We start from the raw sequence: 11,782 nt of genomic DNA, 5'->3' as shown, positions 1-11,782 counted from the left end.
AACAGTGTAGTTCAGTTTGTAGTGTTTAAGTTCAGTTCAGTTTAGCTCAGTTCAGTGTGGTTTAAAAATAAATACTGAGAGTCCATACACTGAAGAGCAAATCCAACGATGCACAGCTCTACAGAGCCCAAACCATGCAAGCCAGTGGCGACAGAGGAGAGGGAAAAAAAACTTCACTAATTGGTGAAAGTGAAGAAAAAAACCTTGAGAGAAACCAGACTCAGTTTTCTCAGAGTCTAACAGTATTCTTGTAGAGAAATTGAATAATCACAATGCAAAAAAAAAATGCTTTACTTAATTAGTTTTGTCTTGTTTCTAGTCCAAATATCAAAAAAAAAAAAAATCTTAGACCAAGTAAAAATATTGTTTACTTCAGGGAAAATGAAGAGTTTTTTGCTTGTTTTAAAGAAATGATCTGCCAATAGGGTAAGGGAAATAATTTAGGTTTCGCTTTGAAATGTAGATATTTGGACTATAAACAAGACCAAAATTCTAAGTAAGAAATGTTGTTGTTTTTTTTTGCATAAATCATATAAAGTTCATATAAATACAGTGTTTAAATACAATTCTGTGGCTCCTGGTCAACTGTAATTCAGACTGGACATTGCATATCTTTGCAATGTGACTATTGCGAATGCGCACATTGCAATATCAATGCTAAAGCGATATATATTGTGCAACCCTACACTGAAGCTACGTTTAATTGTCAGTTTTTGCTGTTTTCAACTGAATCCTGTTTTGTACACACATTGTCCAGCAGTTTACGGGGGATAAAAACCACATCATCTCTGCTCTAGGGCTGAGTGATTAATCACAGCTTTTCATGTGCATTTTGTCAGGAAAACTGGTTTTGATAAACCTCCAGCATGTGCGTTCAGATGGAGCAGTGTTTCCTACAAAGGCGTCGTAGTCAATGTCCCATTCAAAGAAAGTCAGTTCATTTACAATGCCCCAGGCAATTCAATTCATCCAAGACCAATCACCTATTTAAACGAATGGGGGAATTCTGAAATATCCAACCGCTTGCTGAACTCACAATTAAATTACATATTTCAAATCAGCAACAAAACCAGCAGTGACCTGTCCTATTACTGTTGTTGCTTAAGCTCTAATTAAATAAAACATATGTAATGTTGCATTTTCTCCAGCTACTGCGCATGTGCAAAGATTAGTACTACACCAATCTCCTTTACTGCTTTTTAAACGTTACCATAGAATATTGACCCTGACACCATGAAATTAAAAGGGCACATTATGTAATGGGATGTATAGTGATGTATTTTCTTCTGTTAAAATCACCTTAGCCACACAGTAGTAGACGAACTACAGGGTTTGCCATAAAACACAAGCAAATTTTTACAGACAAAACCACTAGGCAATAAAGACATGATTGGCTATTTTCACCAGAAGGCGGCACTTCCTTCTCTTTGGCAGCCATACTGAGTGTTGCACTTTTCCCCATGTCTTGTAATACAAGTGAACCAACTTTGTATATCTATAGTCTCTTTTGTAGTTCACTAATAAGCTATACTAAAATTGGTTTTAACATTGAATTCAATTTTATCTGTCAATAATAACATTGAGTCTATCATTCTGTGATATTGACAGCTGTTTGCGTTGCATCTAAATGAACTAAGGCTCTGTGTAGTAAATGCTGGACCTGAAATTACCACATATAACAACATGATTTTACTCCAGACTCACTTCATAACTTCAGCCGAGTGTAAATATCCTCTTTTCGATAGTCGTGTGTTATTAGTCATGCTACATCAATGAAAACAGCTGAATCTGTTTATTATGCAACCTTAATTTCCCCAGTAGATCTTCTGTGTTTCTTTGTGTGAGTTTGTGGGTTTGCATGAGAGCGCTCTCCGGCATTTGGTGTAGATTTACTACAGATCACATTAGCTACTCTAACAAGATGTGCATGAGAATTGCAGCTTTGTTCAATCATGATTGGGAAATCAATTAGACCAAGCAATATGCTGCACACAAAACCAAAAAATTGTTTCATAAGTAATTAAACAGAACAACTAAAAATATATTGTATTTTGTAAAAAATATATTTAAATGTCGTCTTTTTCTTCTGTGCGCAATATGCAAGGTACAAGTAGCTAAGCTAAGACTTAGGCTGTATCCAAAATCATCCCTATACCCTTAAATAGTGCACTATTTTAGGAAACAGTCCAAAACCATTGAAGATAGTGTACTCAATCAATTCCAGAATGCATCTCAATACACTTTTTTTTTCACACGGCCACCATTTTAATGAATGAAAGTGAGGCTGCATTGGGAAGAAACCCAGAAGTATAGGATCAGCACTGTAAACATTGCAACAATATGCTGTGGACTACAAACCTCCAGCTGTTGCCGTGATTTCAAAATGCAGATATGTTGTAAACATCACTTTAATTCAATCATTCAGTTAAGTTTCATTTAAACAATTAAAAGCATATTAGGCATCAAACAAAATCCCTTTTAGAGTGATATGCTTAAGCGTGCTCCTAAGCGTCAGTTCATGGCACCAGATAAACACCCTGAGGACGCTTCCCTGCCTCAGCCAATGTAACCCAGTGAGTGATAAAACAAAATCAACAGATAGTCCTCTGTAGCAGACCCTCATGTTGTTTGTAATAGTGTCCCAGTACTGAAGTTTTAAAAACGTCCTTTTTCTGCTAACATTCACCGATTGCAAACACAGATACATGGACACTGGAGTGTTTTAAAGCTGCGAAGATCAGTTCAGCAGCGTATCGCTCGTCTGTGTTTGCACTCGGTAAACATCGGTGAAGAGTGGTGAACTGATTACCTTGTTGGCCAATCAGTCATTTCTGTTGAGCACTGGTGAACATAATGGCAAATCAACTGTGTTTATGAACGCCACCAACAGTGCTTAAATGTTTGCGAGAAATTGACATTTTTCTAAAATTTCAGTACCGAAATTCAGTATCGTGACAAGTCTAATATAGTGAAAGAATCAGTTCTTTCACTTGAGTTTGATAAATGTCACCTAAAACGTGTGTTTGGGACAGAAAACTTGACCTAACTTGTGCCATTTCCTTTAACTTAGCTGAAAATGAAGTCTGAGGTCCCTTTTTATTTTCACTATCCATTCAGAATGGATCTTCGGGTCACTCGAAGGCGGTGAAATTATAAATTTGTGTCACTTTCTCTTCGCTGATAAGATATACAGCCAGGCACACAACGGTCCTGTGTGACTCTAGGCGATACTTCCGGGTTTCTTCCCACCGCAGCCTCGATTTCTCTTTTAAAATGGCCGCCACGTAAAATAAGTCTATAACGAGTGTACAATCCATGTACACTCAATAGCTAGAAAATACCCATAATGCACTGTGAGAGTTTGCACACTGAATGAATTTCCAAATCTGACCTCAAGATTGCATTCATATCAGAATCCTGATAAGTTTCAAAGTGAAATATTTTAAAATTATAATAATACATTATAGAAATCTAAATACTTCATTTCATTACTAATAGACAGCTCGTGTTAAAATAAGTGTTAAATTACTATCGCAGGATTTGACGATTAAGAAGTTTAAAATCTAACTCATCTGAGGGATTTATCAACCAGTAAAAACCCAAACAAAATAGCATTCCTTTCAGTGCCCTCAGTGCTCAAATTCACTCACTCATTTTCATTCACTCCTTCAACTGGACTATAGTAGTGTTCTAATGTAGAGAATAGTGAATGAGGTTCCAGATCTTGTTACAAAAAAGGACAAGTCTATATTCAGGGTGTCCGCTGGGTCTTAAAATGTCTAAAATACTAAATTTTAGGCCTTTAAAAGTCTTAAATTTACTGAAATATTGTGTTGTAGGTCTTAAATCATTTTTAAACAGGTCTTAATTTTTCATCCAATCAATCAATCACCAACAATACATCACAATAAAACCTTATTTTTTATATTTAAGTTTTTTTATTGCAAAGAGATACAATTCACAACAGCTGATAGACATTTTACAGCAAATTCCCCAATCAGGGAAAGACAACTAAAAACAATTATATGATTCCTCAAGATAATACATTAGAAGAAATAACCCAGTATAAATCCAAAAAATTTATTCCAAATGGTCTTAAAAGGGACTTAAAAAGTCTTAAATGTGTCTTGGTGAAACCTGAAAAAACCCTGATACTTAACTTAAACCCAACCCCTTTAACCTGGATTTAAACCAAACATTAAAGCATTACAATCTGCATCTGTCTACATTTTTACCTCCATAAATGGTGTGCATTTCCATGGTGACGTCATTCAGTCAAGACTGCATTTATCCTTCCACCCAGTCGTGTCAAGGTTGCCTGAGATTGGAGGCCTTAAAACACATTTTCCTCATCTCAGTCTGTAAAAGTCTTAAAGCCGTTTACAGTGGGGTGGTAGTCAGGGAAACCACTGATCAGATGCTATTTTTAGTCGGAGGACATTTGTTCAGCCAGACATTCCTGAATTTATGAATTTCATTTTTGATCATGGAAGAGCACAGGCCAGTTTGAGCAGAAATTATAGGCAGACGTAATGAGAAAGTCAATGAAATTTTTAAGAGGTCATTATTCTCTGCAATGAGAATTACATGCACTGTAAAGTTTTACGATGCTGATTGGTCACACATCCAGTGGATAGGATTTTTATTTATTTATTTTTTACTTTACGCTATTTGTTGTATTAAATCACTAATCACTTATATAATGTTAAGTAATATTTTATTACTATTATTTTATCTGAACTCCAGCACTGTATGGTTCACTCAACTGTGAACTATTGTATTTCCTATCAGGAGATACGATATTTAACAAGCCACTTATTTAGCCCTAATGAGGGTGTAACACACACCGCTTGCAGTTTGCAACATAACAAGGTAAGATATAAATGATTTCCAGTTGACTTTGCTTGACATCTTTTAAGTGTTCTTATATTAACAAATGTACAATCCAAACTGAGTTGTAATCTGTGTTTTAGGTTGATTTTGTCTCGTTGTTCAGCAAATTGATTGACTCTGCAAAAAGAACTGACATAATAAGAAATGCATGATGGGATACGGTGACAGAAGAAACCCCATGAGGAGCCGAGGACAGACTGACATGTTCTGAGGTAATTGTCAATGAGATCAGCAGCCCGAAGTATAGCAAAGAAGCACTTTTTGGATTTATTTTATCAACACTTTCTGTAGGTTCTTGTTAGTTGCTTATGTTACATATAGAGAAATAGATTTGTTACAGCAATGTTTTCCATTCCTGGTCCTGCACATTTTGAATGTGTCCTTTATCCAACACACCTTATTGAGATCATCGGCTCATTATCAGAGAGCACCATGAACTGACCTGAATGTGTCAGAGAGGAGAGACATGTAGTGTGTGCAGAGCAGTGGCTTCCCAGAACCAGAGTTAAAATACAGCTGCACATGCAAAAAAAAAAAAAGTTCTCGTTGATTGCTCAGGTCCAGTATAATGCATTAATAATATACTTTAATATATATATAAACATATATTGCTGAAACTACTAAAATTGGGTTAAGTCCAAGGCATTAAAACTGGATGGATTGTGAAGGGGAACCATCATCTTTAGGGCAGACACAAGAACGCATATTGAGAAACAGCCCAGGTTATTCATTCATTCATTTTCTTTTCAGCTTAGTCCCTTTATTAATCTGGGGTCGCCACAGCAGAATGAACCGCCAACTTATCCAGCATATGTTTTACGCAGCGGATGCCCTTCCAGCCAAAACCCATCACTGGGAAACCCATACACACTCATTCGCATTCATTGTCATATGGACAATTTAGCTTACCCAATTCACCCATACCGCATGTCTTTGGACTTATGGGGGAAACCGGAGCACTCGGAGGAAACCCACGCGAACACAGGGAGAACATGCAAACTTTACACAGGAATGCCAACTGACCCAGTCGTGGCTCGAACTAGCAACCTTCTTACTGTGAGGCGAGAGCGCTACCCACTGTGCCACCGTGCTGCCCAGCCCAGGTTATTCCATTAATAAATTCTGCCTTCCCTGATGGCACAGGCATATTGCAATAAGACAATAGGATTCATCGGGGTCAAATTGTGAAAGAGTGGTTCAGGAAGCATTAGACATGTTTTACGCATGGATTGGCCACCACAGAGTCTAGACCTTAACCTTATTGAGAATCTTTTGGTTGTGCTGGAGAAGACTTTGTGCAGTGGTCTGACTCTCCTATCGTCATGATAACAAATAATAAATGCAACTCTGGGAATAATGTTGTGAATTTGAGATTTCAGAAGCACATTGAAATGATTCCAGGCGAGTGCATAATAATATACTCAAAACAATGCTAGGTTGTTTCAACTCAAATTGGAAAAAAGTTGCGAAACCCAACCATAATTTCCCAGTTTTGCAACAACCTAGCATTTTTATAGTACTATTACGGCCAAAGAAATTCTGACATTGTAATAATTTTGCATAGTTTTGCGATATTGGGTGTAAATAATATAAAACATTTTTGTGAGCTTTTTGCTTTATAAATGTATCAGGCATGGGTATTCATTTTGTTTTGGTTGTATATATATTTGTTTGCTTATTTTTTTTACTCAAAGTCTCGGTAGCTGTAAATTTGCATGGCTCCAGCTAATGTTTTCATGAATGTTTTACTTAGGCCCCATTTACACTAATATGTTTCCATTTTAAAATGCATGAGTTTTGCTACGGTTACGCCATCCGTCCACACTACGCCAGAGTTTTCGAGCGCCGAAAACGGACCTTATTGAAACGCTGGAGAGGCCATTTTTTACTTTTTAAAATGCTGCTGCTCCATGTCAGTGTGGATGGGGAAAAACAGAGACACCTGAAAATGGAGGCATGGCTGCAGACATTCGCCTCTCTTATTGGGGCTTTTTCCTCTATTTTAAGTAGCCTACACACAATTCAGCCTTGCATCCTCTCCTTGTAACTTGTAAACTCCTGAGGACACGCCGGTTAAATCTTCTAATGAAACAGTGTACTTTATAACCTCATTCACATCACCGTGCAGGCAACATTGTCTTAACAATTAAATGATATAAGGAACTGCCTATTTTCATTTTGATATTAACAACTTAACAGACACCAAAAATGTTGAGGCGTCATGTAGCTACATATTTATGACCGTCATCTTCACTGTATGCTTTTTTAACAAAACGGAGCCTAAAACATAACTAACTCCTTTCATTTTCATTGAAAAATATGAAACATACCCTCTCTTTTGCTGAATATCAGTTTTAAGTCAGTATCAGTAAGGGCCATTATAAAAGTATAACGTACAATAAGTTTATTCAATATAGGAAATAAAGGCAAGCAATCAGTCAAATAAGCAGAATCGGTATACGCAGTTACATTAATTAATATGTTAACCTAACTTATTTTTGCGCTCAGTCAAAACACATTACCTGAGAACAAGTAATAGAGTCAAAAGACCAAAGTCGGATTTGTTTAACAAATATAGTGAGATCAGATCCAGCGGTAGATCCTTGATGAACAGTCTGATGTGCACAGCTCTCAGATGGGTAGATGTGCTCAAAGCAGGCTGCAGTGCATGCCAGAGTGTGTGTGTTCACGTGATGTGCCTTTTCAGCGCTGTAATGTGGACAGAGAGCTGTTCAGAAACGCTGGGTGAAACGCCAGTGTGGGCGTGGATCGTTTTCATTCTAAAATGCTGTTTAAAAAATAAGACGTATAAGCCTGAGGGACACAAAAATCATCAGGGTAGCCTGAGGGTGAGTAAATTAACAGCATTTTTGGGGGTTGTTAGATTTTGCTGTATTTAGCGTAACCGTTCTTGGGTGTCTTACCAATGACTTTGGGTTAAGTTACTTGAAGACCGACGAGTTAACATTACTGCTGAAGAACTATACTATTTACTATCTTCAATGAAGTATTCTCCCCATAAGAACATTGGTCAGCTTGCTTATGTTATGTATTAGAGTAATCAAATACATTGGCAAGCCACCCAAGAATGGTTAAGCCAAATACAGCAAAATCTAACAATTTGGCGAGTCAGAAAGGAGATTACCCAACTGTTTTGGTTGGGTCACCACTCTTGAGTTCCTGTAGGCCATGTGGTTCACACCTTTTCAGATGCAGATACTTGTTTGCATATCAAACAATCCATACAATCTATCAGGGTGAACTCTGCATTTAACAGAATCAGCCAAAGCAAATAAAATGCAGAGGTCAAAGGTTAGAATGCAAAGATAAGCATAGTCGGTTACAAAACAAATGCTTTACATCACACCGTCTCCATCTGTGGTCGTAGTGCAGAGTTTTACACTGAATAAGCACACTGGCAGTGGCTTTTTCTCTATAATTACGACAGTTGTGGCAAGCTGTGACGTGATGTCTAACTTGTTTTGACAGATAGCCTCTCTGGCGCGGGGACCTGTGTCTCTGGGGCTTTTGGGATAGATGAGGTTCTGGTCTGTAGCAGAGGAGGGAGAAGAAATAAAGAGACAGAAATCCAGTGTATAGCCCAGCTGGGTCTGTGATTCTGCTCAAGTGTTTCCACATCTCTGACACCCAGAGCCGTCGCTCTCTTGTGAAATGGAGCTAGTGTAGTGTGTAGTTGTGCGATATCTTTATAATGAGCTCTGCCGCTTATTTTCTTGTTGCAATTTCATATTCTCATGCATTTCCATATTTCAATATTTACTTTTTTAAGTGCTTGATTCATTGGTGCCTGATGTTTCAAACATAATCTGAGTACTTTTTTTTTCATGGTCCAATGGATAAAATCGGGCCCTGCTCTATGCGGAATATTTGGCTTCACTTGCAAATATTGAAATCAGTTTATTTGAAATATTGAATCGACTGAGTTTTGAGGATTTCTGCAAGCTGTAAGTGTAGTAGTTTAGATACTGTAGGTGGACTGCTCTCTATAGACTGATAGGGCAGGGGAATGGGCCTTAGGAAATGGGTTATACGTCACTAGGCTCATTCTGATATGTCTTTGGGCCTTTTTTAAGGTATCAAATCTAGATAGAGCCATTGATAATACCAGGAGAGTCATGGATATTATGATGCAAATTTGGCACTGAGACATAAAAGACAAAAGGCCTAGAGCTGTTAATCTAGCTCCTCCATATTAAAAATATACATGGAATATATGCAAATGACTTGAGATATAAGTTCATATTTAGATTTACACATAAAATACTTTTTTATATTTGCATATATATATATATATATATATACTGATTTCTTTTCTTTATGTACATGTTTGTCACACATTTTTTCAGATCATCAAACAAATTGAAACATTAGTCATAGGTAACAGGAGTAAAAAGAAAACCATACCAACAATAAAATGTGGTGGTGGTGGTGGTAGTGTGATAGTCTAGGGCTGTTTTGGTGCTTCAGGACCTGGAAGACTTGCTTTGATAAATGCAAATATGAATTCTGCTCTGTACCAACGTATCCTGAAGGCGAATGTCTGTCCATCTGTTAGTGACCTCAAGCTAAAGCGAACTTGGATTCTGAAGCAGGACAATGATCTAAAGCAGTGTTTCTCAACCACATTCCCGGGGGACCACCAGCTCTGCACATTTTCCAGGTTTCCAAACAGAACTCATTCAAATAATCAGCTCATTAGCAGAGACTGTTAGACCTGTAATGGATGTGACAGGCAAAGGAGACATCCAAAACATCCAGGGTTGGTGGTTCTCCAGGAACGTGGTTGGTCTAAAGCACACCAGCAAGTCTACTTCTGAATGGCTGAAGAAAAACTAAACGAAGGCTTTGGAGTGGCCTAGTCAAAGTCCTGACTTCAATCCAATTGAGATACTGTGGCATAACCTTAAAAAGTCGGTTCATGCTCGAAATGTATCTAAATTACAACAATTCTGCAAAGATGAGTGGGGTAAAATTCCCCTACAGTTACAATTATTTAATTTTCAATGCTGTTATATTGTGCAATAGTAAGTATTTTTTTTTGAAAAAGCAAGTTAAGTAGCTGTTCGTTTGAAAAATTGAAGCAGTCGTGAAAATTCTGGTGAATATAAATGATCAAACACAGATTGTGGGAGTTTATATCTCATTGGACTGAAGATAGTTGCGTATTCATTAGGAAAAAGATGTGGAAGTTTGCATACTGTACAATAAATCTTTCAGGTTTGCGTGGCATAAATAAAAATGTGTTAAGTATTTTGTCTTTAGTGCATAGAGAAACAGAACGCACTGTTTTATGTTTCTGTACATGTTTTCAGCTTGAGTCTTTTGTCATGTTTGGTTTCATATCCATGCCGGGAACGGGCTTCCATACGTATTTGCTACTAAATTAAACCGGTTTGTTTTCATTGCATCTGTGTAGACTTACAGCCAGTAGAGAAAGTTTGTGAGTGAGGTCAGAACCTCCTGAGTGGAGCAAGAGCTTTTTAACATGCACAGCGCACCTTTCCTTTGACCTTCATTATCTTGCACAACCAGATAGCAGCGCAAAGCAAATGTAGTGGTGGAATGCAGATCAACCAACTGTATCAAAATAAATTGGCACCAGCAGTCAAATTAAAATGAGAACATTTAATGCTTCAAAAAACTTGAAGCACCGTATATTACGTGAACTCCAAACCACACTTGTGATGAGGAAGAGATAAACAGCTCACAAATTATAAAACTGTACTCTTTCAGTAATGGCTAAAGATTTGAATAACATCCTGACTTGATTAAATTCTATTACTGAAATATCTGAGCGTATCCTAAAGGGGGATGTCAGATATTTTGGCTGAATCCATTATATTGAAATGAGCAACTGAGGCTTCATGCTTTCTGGCTTTCTGACTGGCATTATCTACACCGCCTTGACTTTCTAGGCTGCAACTATTATTAAGACGCTCACGTCTGTTTTGGAGCTGCGCAGTATTCTGAAGTTGCTGATATCCCGCAGGACAATCAAATGCTAGAGAGAGGCAGAGCAAAACAAAGGGTGAAAGTATTATGGGCATTGGAAAGCTTTCTGTGGTGAACTCTGGAAACTCACCATCAACCTTATTGGACATTTATTTGCCTTTAAAGGGGCATAAATCTTCACCCAGTAGGCTTTCGATCATTTTTGGTTGAAAACACACCTGTTGTTTTATGTCGAGTTTGGTTCAATTGGGAAAAATGAACGCTATTTTATCAATTTAAGTTTTTATCTACAGTCAGCCTAAGGTTGCTTTCAAATTATTTTGATTTGCTGGACTGAACAAGTGTCCGGCTGTTCATTTTACTTTACTTAATATTTTGTTTATTGTAAGTTATACTTGTAAGTTAAAGCAGCTAAGTAAACACATAAATGCAATGTATGACCAAATAATACACTCGCCGGCCACTTTATTAGGTACACCTTACCAGTACCAGGTTGGACCCCATTTTGCCTTCAGAACTGCTTAATCCTTCGTGGCATAGATTCAACAAGGCACTGGAAATATTCCTCAGAGATTTTGGTCCATGTTGATATGATAGCATCACGCAGTTGCTGCAGATTTTTCGACTGCACATCCATGATGTGAACCTCCCTTTTTACCACATCCCAAAGGTCCTCTATTGGATTGAGTTCTGGTGACTGTAGAGGCCTTTTGAGTACAGTGAACTTATTGTCACGTTCAAGAAACCAGTCTGAGATGATTCGCGCTTTATGACATGGCGCGTCATCCTGCTGGAAGAATATGGGTACACTTTGGTCATAAAGGGATAGACATGGTCAGGCTGTGGCGTTGACACAATGCTCAATTGGTACCAATGGGCCCAAGGTGTGCTAAGAAAATATCCTCCACACCATTAC

Source organism: Danio aesculapii, chromosome 2 (assembly GCF_903798145.1).
Source record: "Danio aesculapii chromosome 2, fDanAes4.1, whole genome shotgun sequence".
NCBI classification, from domain to species: Eukaryota; Metazoa; Chordata; class Actinopteri; order Cypriniformes; family Danionidae; genus Danio; species Danio aesculapii.
This window is presented reverse-complemented; position numbering follows the sequence as displayed.